The sequence below is a fragment of the Sapajus apella genome, unplaced genomic scaffold (genome assembly GCF_009761245.1).
Source record: "Sapajus apella isolate SASKATOON/1434 unplaced genomic scaffold, GSC_monkey_1.0 scaffold75, whole genome shotgun sequence".
NCBI classification, from domain to species: domain Eukaryota; kingdom Metazoa; phylum Chordata; class Mammalia; order Primates; family Cebidae; genus Sapajus; species Sapajus apella.
The window spans coordinates 9,928,723-9,939,074 of record NW_022437015.1 but is presented as its reverse complement, the minus strand read 5'-3'; positions in this window follow the sequence as shown (position 1 = coordinate 9,939,074).

The window sequence follows — 10,352 nt, the reverse complement described above, 5'->3', positions numbered from 1 at the left end:
ACACACACACACATATATATATATATATATATATATACACACACACACACATACATATGTTTACTGGCATTTCATTGCATTTCTGAAGACTGAAATGGCATTAAATAGAAATTGTGTGTAAACTTGATTTATATGTACTTAGAAACTTAAAAGCTGCAGTTAAATGATCCCCAGTGTTCAAATAACTGTATTTTATTTTTCTGACTATATTATGAATTTTGTTACCATTATTTTATTAATGTTTTATTTAAGCTATTGGTTTTTTTGACATTAAAGTTTTCATTTATTATACTAAATTTTTTTATCATGTAAGACCAAATCCAGTAGTGCATTCTACAATGCTTTTTCTCTCACAATGCTGCTAAAGAAATGGCTATCATTTTGAGTTTCAAACATGCCAAAGATGACATAGAATTTATATTTATTTTTGTTCTTGTTAAAACTCTGTGAGCAACAATTATCAAGATATGTTAAATTATTGACATTCTCTGGGTACTAAATAAAAAGGCTGCAACTTTCTAACATTTTTACAGTTGACCTTGCTTGATCATTTTTTGGTTATAAAATTTTGTGTCTACTTTTATTAAACACATACAGCTAATTTCAGAATTCATTGGAAATAGTGTACCTTGTTCAAGGGCCAGGTGTAACAAGTGTTTCAGGATACTGCTTTTTTATGCACATATTTTGACATGTCCTAAACTGTAGCATTATTCCCACTTGAAGATTACTTTTCTAATGTTCTCATAAGGCAAGGAAATTCAATATACTGAACATTAAAACTTACAATATTTTTAGGACTTATCAGGAAAATGGACTTGTTTGCAAGTTAGATAAGGAGATAACCTTTTCTACATTAAAGAAAAATTAACATTTTAGTCTCTAAAGATTGGCAAAAATTTTTAAAGCTCAGAATCAAGTAGAATAACAGAAATTTATCCAAAAAAGGAGTCACACATATGTATGCCAAGTTAATTTATAACAGCTGTACATAAACACAGAAACTGTATTTCATATGTGGGTCAAAAACGCATTTGGAGTCTGGTGATCAAAAGCTACATGTTCCTCTTCTGTTTCTCTCAATTAACTTCTTAAAGGTAAACAAAACTGAAATTAGGCCAACTTTGGTAAGTGTGCAAAAATTGCTTTCCCATTGGCTACCTCTTTTTAATCTCTTTTCTGCTTTTGCTTTCATGTTTCCCAGTCTCCGAATCCCTTAGTAAAATATCTGATCATCATTTATACATAATACTTTAAGAAACTTGTTCTTAAAAATGTATTAACTATATTCTGCAGTTTATTTTAAGCATTAGCTTAAATAGGTAATGCTTTTTTTTTTTTTTTTTTTTTTTGTGATCAGTGAGACCCTTAAATATTTTGGGCTTACCAGACTAAACATTTTATACTTTTCTTAGGTTAACTTTAAGGGTAGGGTGAGAGATAGAAGTATCAGACCACAATTTGCTTTTCCCATGATTCTCCACATGTCCCCTTGAACAAACAGATTAACTGAAAATGCTGAGGATATATTTCTGAAGATGGAGTTTACATTCTTTTACTATTGGCTTCTTTTAGAACCTAGAACCTACTCTACCCAAACACAAAGCAACATATTTTTAGATTTGTTATTTCCTCATCCCTCTACCCTGCCTCCATGCCTAACCATAGGCTAGAACCCAGGTTTTGACTTTTTCTCTCCTTTTGCTTCAAGACTCTCAGATACATTTGGTATATTTTCTGAATGTAGGTACAGTGTTCTACACTTTTTGTTTGTTTTAAAGAAAGCATTGTAAAATAAGCCACCATATTTGACATCTCTGTTCAGTTTCTGACACAGATATTTTGTTAATAGATGTATTTTTTTTTACTGAACATATGCGTATACTGTTTCTGTGCCAGAGGCTTATTGATTTTCTCTTTCTAAAAGAAATTTAAAGTTGTTTATGGTAACATCCATATATACAATAAGGATGCTAAAGTGAAAGATACAATCATGAATATTAGGGGGAAAAAGTATGCCAAGAGCCAGGGATAATAAGGACTTTACTTGAACATTAATTTTAGCTCTGAGCTTCCTGACAGGAAAGGCAAGAAGATAAATTTAGCAGGTTACATAATTATGTGAGAGGAAGGATGCTAATTCATCAACAGGTACTTTTTACTGATACGCAGATTTTTAAAGCATTTAACATAGAAGAACCTTACACAAGGGGCATGGAACTGGATAATGTCATTAACCATGACTTTGCAGCAAATCCATTAGGACATTTTTTGGTTGCAAGCGCTAGTACCTAGCTCAAACTGGTTTAAAAATCAAAGGGGATTACTGGCTGGATTCATATCTTAGTCAAGGTTATGGGGACATTTTCTTCTCCACCTCTTAGAAATATTTTCAGTGCTGGCCCATTCTCAGGCACTACAATGGCAAGATGGCAATAGCAGGTCTGAACTTTACCTCCTCTCTCAATGCGTAGCTCCTTAGAGTGGAGTCAATTCCATAAGAAATAATTGAACTGAAAGTGAGAAAAGGGGTGATTCTTCTGATGGAAAGTAATGCACTGTAACCAGAATAAGGGCAAATAGGTGGTGGATAGCAAACTACATTTCTGATTCACCTTTTGGCTACTTAGTATCCTTCCTATATATGCAATTTTTAAATGCCTATGCCTACATAAAATACACATACCACCATTACCCAAACAGAATACCTGAATCATCATCCGTTTATGTCATGTAACTTCAGAACAAAGAACTCTAGGTGATTTTTACAGTTCCCTCAGAGAGGGATGATGGCTGACTTATAGATAAGTTGTTGTAGTTTCTTTTCAGTATCATTGTGTTTTCTATTTCAAATTTACTTGGGTTTGTTTACATTTGATTTCAGTTTTAGTCCCACTTTTCTATTCTTACTGATTTAATTTTTTTGAATATGTGGAACTTATTAACATGTTTTCAAAAGTCAAAATCATACAGAAAGGTATACTCAGAGAGCTCACTTCCTTCAGTATTTTCCCCACCCCATTTTCCCATATTCCTTGCAGGTATCCAACTTTACTGTTTTGGGGTTCATGCTTTATGTGTTAAGGCAAAAATAAGCAGATGTATATGTATACTTCCTTACACATTTTTACAGCTGCATAGTACTTCATTATGTGTATGCACTATAGTTTATCCAACCAAACTCTTGTGCTTTGACAGATTGTTTCAAATATTTCACAATTACAAATAATGCTGCAATAAATAACCTTATGTGTATACATTTTTATACTGTTGATATATCATTTGGGCAATTTCTGAAATTGAGATTGCTCTATTGGAGGATAAGTACATATGTAATTTTATCAGATATTGCCAAAATCCCCTCCATAGGCATTATGCCATTTTGTATTTTTCCCAACAGTGTATGAGAGGATCTATTTTTCCCTAGCCTCACCAACAGAGTACATTAACAGGCTTTGATATTTTTGCCAAGTTGTGGAGTAAGAAGTGGCACCTTCTTGTAGTTTTAGTTTCTATTTTTCTTATTGTGAGTGAGTTTGAATATATTTTTATATTTATGTGTCTATAGGATTTTGGTGTCTGTTCCTCAATTTTTAAAAGTCATTTCTATAAATTAGGACTGGTAACGCTTTATCTGTGATACATGTTGCAAATTTGTTCTCCCATATTGTCATTTGTTTTTACTTTGCTTATATTTTTAAATGCAGAATTTTCAAACTTGTTATATGTAATCAAAATTATATTTTTATTTTATTCTATCCAGTTTTTTAGTTATATTTATAAAGCTTTTCTCAACAGGTAAGCTACAGAATGATGTTTTCTTCTAATATTTATCTAGTTTTATACTTTACATTTAACTCTATCATCTATTTCAGTTTTTATTCTTGTGTGGTGTTAAGAATGTATCTAATAGTATCCTTTTCCAAATGGCTATTTAATTTTTTCTAGCACCAGTTATAAAAACACTAACTTTGCCAAAGTGATTAGGTAAATACAACCCTTCACATACACTACACTTTTATATATAGCTGGCTTTTTTTTTCCTTGACCTTATTCTGTCCTATTGATTTATCTGTACAATGTCCAATGCAATACTGTTTGACTTATAGAAGCTTTCTGGTAGGGTGTTTTAATGTCTGATGGAGCGAGCACTCCCCTGCCTTAAGACCTTCATTTTATGTGTTTTCCTAACCATTCTTCTGTGTTTATTTTTCTATATGAACTTTAGAATCAACTTGTCTGTGCCTCATAGAAAAGTGGCTAAATTCTAGCCACCCCAAATGTAGCAGTGGAGAGAGATCAAAATTATTGTAATAAAATTTTTCATTTGGATTATGAGACAATGGGAAATAACACACTGTGGTCCTCAGTCCATAAAACATGACACATTTCTGGACTGGAATAGGATGTATTGTCCTAGCAATAGGAATGAGGCCCTCAGTCACCTGATCTGTGAACCTCTGGTTTTGTTCCCTTGGAGATGCTCATTGTCCTCCATGGCCACCTCTGAGATAGGTATTTGGATTAACATAATAAAGCTGCTCTCATTAGCAGCCTACTTTCTCTCAGTGCCTCTAGGAACCAGAGATTGACTTAGGCCACTGGTTCTCAGTGTGGCCCCTGGACAAGCAGCACCAGTATCCTCTGGGAACTTATTAGAAATGCAGATTCTTGAACCTACTTCAGACCTACTGAATCAGAAACTCTAGTATCTAGGGATGTGTAGTTTAACAAGGTAATTTTGATGCATGCTCAAATCTGAAATCTACTGGTTTAGGGATTGAATAAGCACAGGTTATTAACCAGGTTTAGAGATTCTATAGCAACTTTAAGAGTTTCTCCTTAATTTTGATAATTTTTATTTGACAAATAATCATGAATTAGTAACCCAACCAAGAGTTTGCTAAGTCATTGTATTAGTCTATTTTCATGCTGCTGATAAAGACATACTCAACTGGGCAATTTACAAAAGACAAAGCTTTAATGGGCTTACAGTTCCCCATGGCTGGGGTGGCTGAAGGCAAGGAGAAGCAAGTCACGTCTTACATGGATGGCAGCAGGAAAAGGAAGAGAGCTTGTGTAGGAAAACTCCCATGTTTTTTAACTCCCATTTTTAAAGCAGTCAGATATCATGAGACTTATTCACTATCAGGAGAACAGCACAGGAAACAGCCACCCTCATGATTCAATTACTTCCCACTAGGCTCCTCTCATGAAACATGGGAATTGTGGGAGTTACAATTCAAGATGGGATTTAGGTGGAGACACAGCTGAACCATATCATTCCACGCCAGTCCCTCCCAAATCTCATGTCCTCACATTTCAAAGCCAATCACAGCTTCCCAATAGTCCCACAAAGTCTTAATTCATTTCAGCATTGACTCAAAAGTCCAAACTCCAAAGTCTCATCTGAGACAAGGGAAGTCTCTTCCACCTATGAGCCTGTAAAATTAAAAGCAAGTTAGTTACTTTCCAGATAGAATGGGGGTATAGGCATTGGGTAAATACAGCCATTCCAAATGGGAGAAATTGGCCAAAATAAAGGGGCTAGAGGCCCCATGCAAGACCAAAATCTAGCAGGGCAGTCAAATCTTAAAGCTACAAAATGATCTTTTTTGACTCTGTCTCACATTCAGGATAAGCTGATACAAGGTGAGGTCTCATGTTCTTGGGTGGCTCTGGCCCTGTCATTTTGCAGGGTATAGCCCCTCTCCTAGCTGCTTTAGTAGGCTGGCATTGAGTGTGACTTTTCCAGGCTCACAGTGCAAACTTTTGGTGGATCTACAATTCTGGAGTCTGGAGAACAGTGGCTCTCTTCTCACAACTCCACTAGGTGGTACCCCAGTAAAGACTCTGTGTGGGGACTTTGACCCCACATTTCTTTTTCACACTGCCCAGCAGAGATTCTCCATGAGGGCCCTGCCCCTGCAGCAAACTTCTGCTTGGGTACCTAGGCATTTCCATACATCTTCTGAAATCTAGGCAGTGGTTTCCAAACCTCAATTATTGATATCCATGCAGGCTCAACACCATGAGGAAGCTGCCAAGGCTTGGGGCATCCACTCTCAGAAACAACAGCCTGAGCTGTACCTTGGCCCTTTTAGCCATGGCTGGAGTGACTGAAATTCAGAGTACCATGTCCCTCAGCTGCACAGAGCAGGGAGGCCCTGGTCCTGGCCCAAAAAATCATCTTTTCCTCCTAGGTCTCTCAGCCTGTGATGGGAGGGGCTGCTGTGAAGACCTCTGACATGCTCTGCAGACATTTTCCCCATTTTCTTGGTGATTAACATTTGGCTCCTTGTTACTTATGCAAATTTCTGCAGCCAGCTTGACTTTCTCCTCAGAAAATGGGATATTTTCTCTATCACATTGTCAGGCAGCACATTTTCTGAAAGTTTATATTCTGTTTTCTTTTAAAATTAAATGCCTTTAATAGCACCCAAATCACATCTAGAATGCTGCTTAGAAGTTTATTCAGCCAGATACCTGAAATCATCTCTCTCAAGTTGTAAGTTTCACAAATCTCTAAGGCAGGAGCAAAATGCTGCCAGTCTCTTGGCTAAAATGTAACAAGAGTCACCTTTACTTCAGTTTGGAACAATTTTTTTTCATTCCATCTGAGACCACCTCAGCCTGGACCTTATTGTCCATATCACTACCAATATTTTGGGCAATGCCATTCAAAAAGTTTCTAGGACATTCCAAACTTTCCCACATTTTAGTGTCTTCTTCTGAGCTCTCCAAACATTCCAACCTCTGCCTATTACCCTGTTCCAAAGTTGCTTTCAAATTTCTGTGTATCTTGTCAGTAGCACCCCACTTCTGGTACCAATTTACTATATAAGTCTGTTTTCACGCTGCTGATAAAGACATACCTGAGACTGGGAAATTTACAAAGGTAAAAGCTTTGATGTCTTTAAAATTCCACATGGTGGAGAAGGCCTCCCCATCATGGCAGAAGGCATGGAGGAACAAGTCAGTTCTTATATGGATGGCAGCAGACAAAGAGAGCTAGGGAAACTCCCATTTTTAAATCCATCAGATACCGTGAGAATTACTTACTATCATGAAAACAGCACAGGAATGACCTGCCTTCATAATTCAGTTACCTCCCACTGGTTTTCTGTCATGAAACATGAGAATTGTAGGGGGTTATAATTCAAGATGAGATTAGGGTGGTGACAGAGCCAAACCATGACAGTCATAATCTTTTAACATAGAATACTGCCTTTTACTTTTACTTGTTATTGTGCTGAGAAACAAACAAAATAAAGGAAGACCCCCTTTGCTTTTATAAACTTTAGTTCATTCTAGCCTAGCTAGACAATATCTCCATAGTTTAGTGCCACTCAAAAATTAAGCCTTGATTATTTTTTTAAATTTCTGAGTATGTCACTTTGTTTATATTTAAGCTCATTAGGAACCTCACTCATAGCAATCAAATCACTTTTTATTTTGGAGTATTTTAAATTGCTCTCCCCTGTGTTATTTATTGCATGGTATATATTGCATTATTTTCCTTTTAAAGTCATTGGATTACAACTGTCTCATTTGTTAATTTTTCCAAGTTAATTCTTGTTAAATCTGGGGTATGTGCATGACTATTCCCAGAGTTCTCTTAATTCACTATCATAAACCTCAGCATATGATTGTTTTTTTCAAGATTCCTATTACTTTCATATAAATGGCAGTATTTTCCTATTGATAAAAATTTAGTTTAGGATGTTAGTTTTCTTGTATCTGGTTTTTTTTTTTTTTTTTTTTTCTAAAAGATATAATTTTCAGCAGGGCAAGTTAATAATCTTTAGGCAAGTAAATAATGCTCATACCAAAATGAGACATGTTTGAAGTCTTCATGAGAAGTGGCATTCTCTGTCAGTATTTTATCTTTTCTTTGTACCTATTGTAATCTTAGAAAAGCAACACCAGTGTCTTTAATTAAGTTGGCTATCTCTACTATATTATTGTATTTTCATTTAGGATTTTCCTTTTATCATCGTCCATATATTTAGTTACATGACTGTCCTCAGCTTTTTTTTCCCCATTTCTATGTAAACATTGTAACTTAGCTCTGCCACAAAATATAATATGGTAGCCTCTTGAGATGAGTTTTTCATTAGTAGAGGTATTCAAACAAAAGCTGATGACCATTTGTCTTTTGGATTTTAAAGAGAGGGTCAAGCGTTGGACAGGGATTTAGAATGATACTTAAGATCTTTTCTAAAACTATTTCTGGACATATATTTAATACTGGTATAACTACTTCATCCAACTATATCTATGTTAATAGGATATAATTTTACAGTTTGGTATAGAATATTTTGTTACATAAAGTTTTATAAATATAATTTGTTACAGAAATTCTCAAGTTTTCCTGACTCATTTCTGATATTATATAGAATTATAAACATATCTAAGTCTACCTTCAATCCCTATAATATTTTCCTGAAAATTACTTGGCAGTTCATTTGCAGTATCTTTTATGTTATTCAATTTTAATTTGGGCATTTTTCTCTCTTCTTCTCAAATTTTATTGTAAAAATATTTCTAACCAGATTTATGTCTTCTACTAAATATTTCCTGCCTAGGATGTATTACCCCCTGGTCCATCTATTTGTCATTGCAGGTTATGATCCAATAGCTGAAATTCTGTTTATTGAAACCCTCAATGTAGCCAGTTCATACTGTCCTAAATTTATTTTGTGTTTCAATGCTGTAATATTTAACTGGAAGAATAAATAAAAGACGGAACCCTAATCTTCTCTATCTAAGCCATTCAACTTATTTACTCAGGCCCTGAGTGTAAGAGATGAGTCAGAAAAAAAAAATGAATACTTTTTCTACCAGGTATCCAAAATAAATAGAAATCTGAACAGTAAATCAACATCATCCAGATGTTTGAGGAAAGCATGATCATACTTCCACTCCCTTTAAAAAAACGCACCTGATTCTTCAGCCAAACTAATCGTGAAAAGTACGTTTAAGAGATATTTCCAATTCTGGAGGATGGGATAGACATAGTTTCTTCTATTCTTATAAGTACCATACATTAACCAATTGTGCCACAGGAGGCACCATTTTCTTCTATTTTTCCAACTGAATACAGCTAAAAACACTGGATGTTATCTGTAATACAAACATAAGATGACTGAAAGGTGAAGAGAAGTCAGATTGGCTAGGAACTTCAGAATTTACTTTGTGTTACTTTGGATTACTGACACACAACACAATGATGAGTTCCCTGGATTTTCTTTTTGCCTCATGTATTGCAAACTAAGTGCTGGAGAAGCTAACAACACACAAATGCCCAAGGTTTTATTAAAAAAAAAAAAAAACAAAAGATGCTCTCTACAGCTATAGAATCACAAAAAGGGAAGGATTAGCAAAATAGAACAATTTTAAACAATAACTTATGTGTTATAGCCAAACATCACAGAAATGACTACTGACCCATCTTTATCCCTGCCTGCAGAAGCCAAGTGAATAGTCCAGACTTGCTTCCTCACTAGGCTGTAATTAGTTACCCCAAACTCCCCACCAGAATGCCTTCAGAGTAGGCGGAGTAGAAAGACAAAAGTTTTATCCCCACAACCCCAATGACAGTGGAGACCCTGTGGAGAGATGGGGAGGTAGTATTGTCACCCAACCATAGCCAGAAGGAGGCACCATTTGCTAGCCACACTGGGGTAGTGTCAGAGGAGCCATAATGGAGATTCAGGATTTTCACTCTCACCAGACAGTAATGAGGCAACTTCACCTTCCTTTTTGGTGTTAATGAAGACCACGTGGTAGCAGTAATGAGGCTTCCTACCCCAATCAGCAAGAAAGGTATGTGTGGAGGCCCAATAGGGGAGCTGTTCTTACTATCACCTAGCAGTAATAAGGATGACCCTCCTTTGAGTGTTAACAGACGCGGAGTGGGGAACCTGGATTTCTACTCCCACCTGGCATTAATGAGGTGGCATATTTGCTTCCTTGCTGGAATGGTGTCAGAGAAAGCCAACTAAAACAGGAAATTTAAGTAAGATCCAATAGTCAAAATATTCAGGTTTCAAGAAAATAAAATGTTGGTCACACCAAGAACCAGAAAGGTCACAGACTGCATGAATAAAGACAATCAATAGATGCTAACACCATCCTGACAGAAATGCTAAAATTATCCAACAAGGGTCTTATACTAGCCAGGGTAAAAAATTGCTTCAACAAGCAATTATGAACACACTTCAAACAAACAAACAAACAAAGAAAAAATAGAAAGTCTCAGCCAAGAAATAGAAGCTATACAAACCAAATACAAAATTTAGAAATAATAAAATCACCAAATTATAAATTAATAACCTTTAGTAGATGTG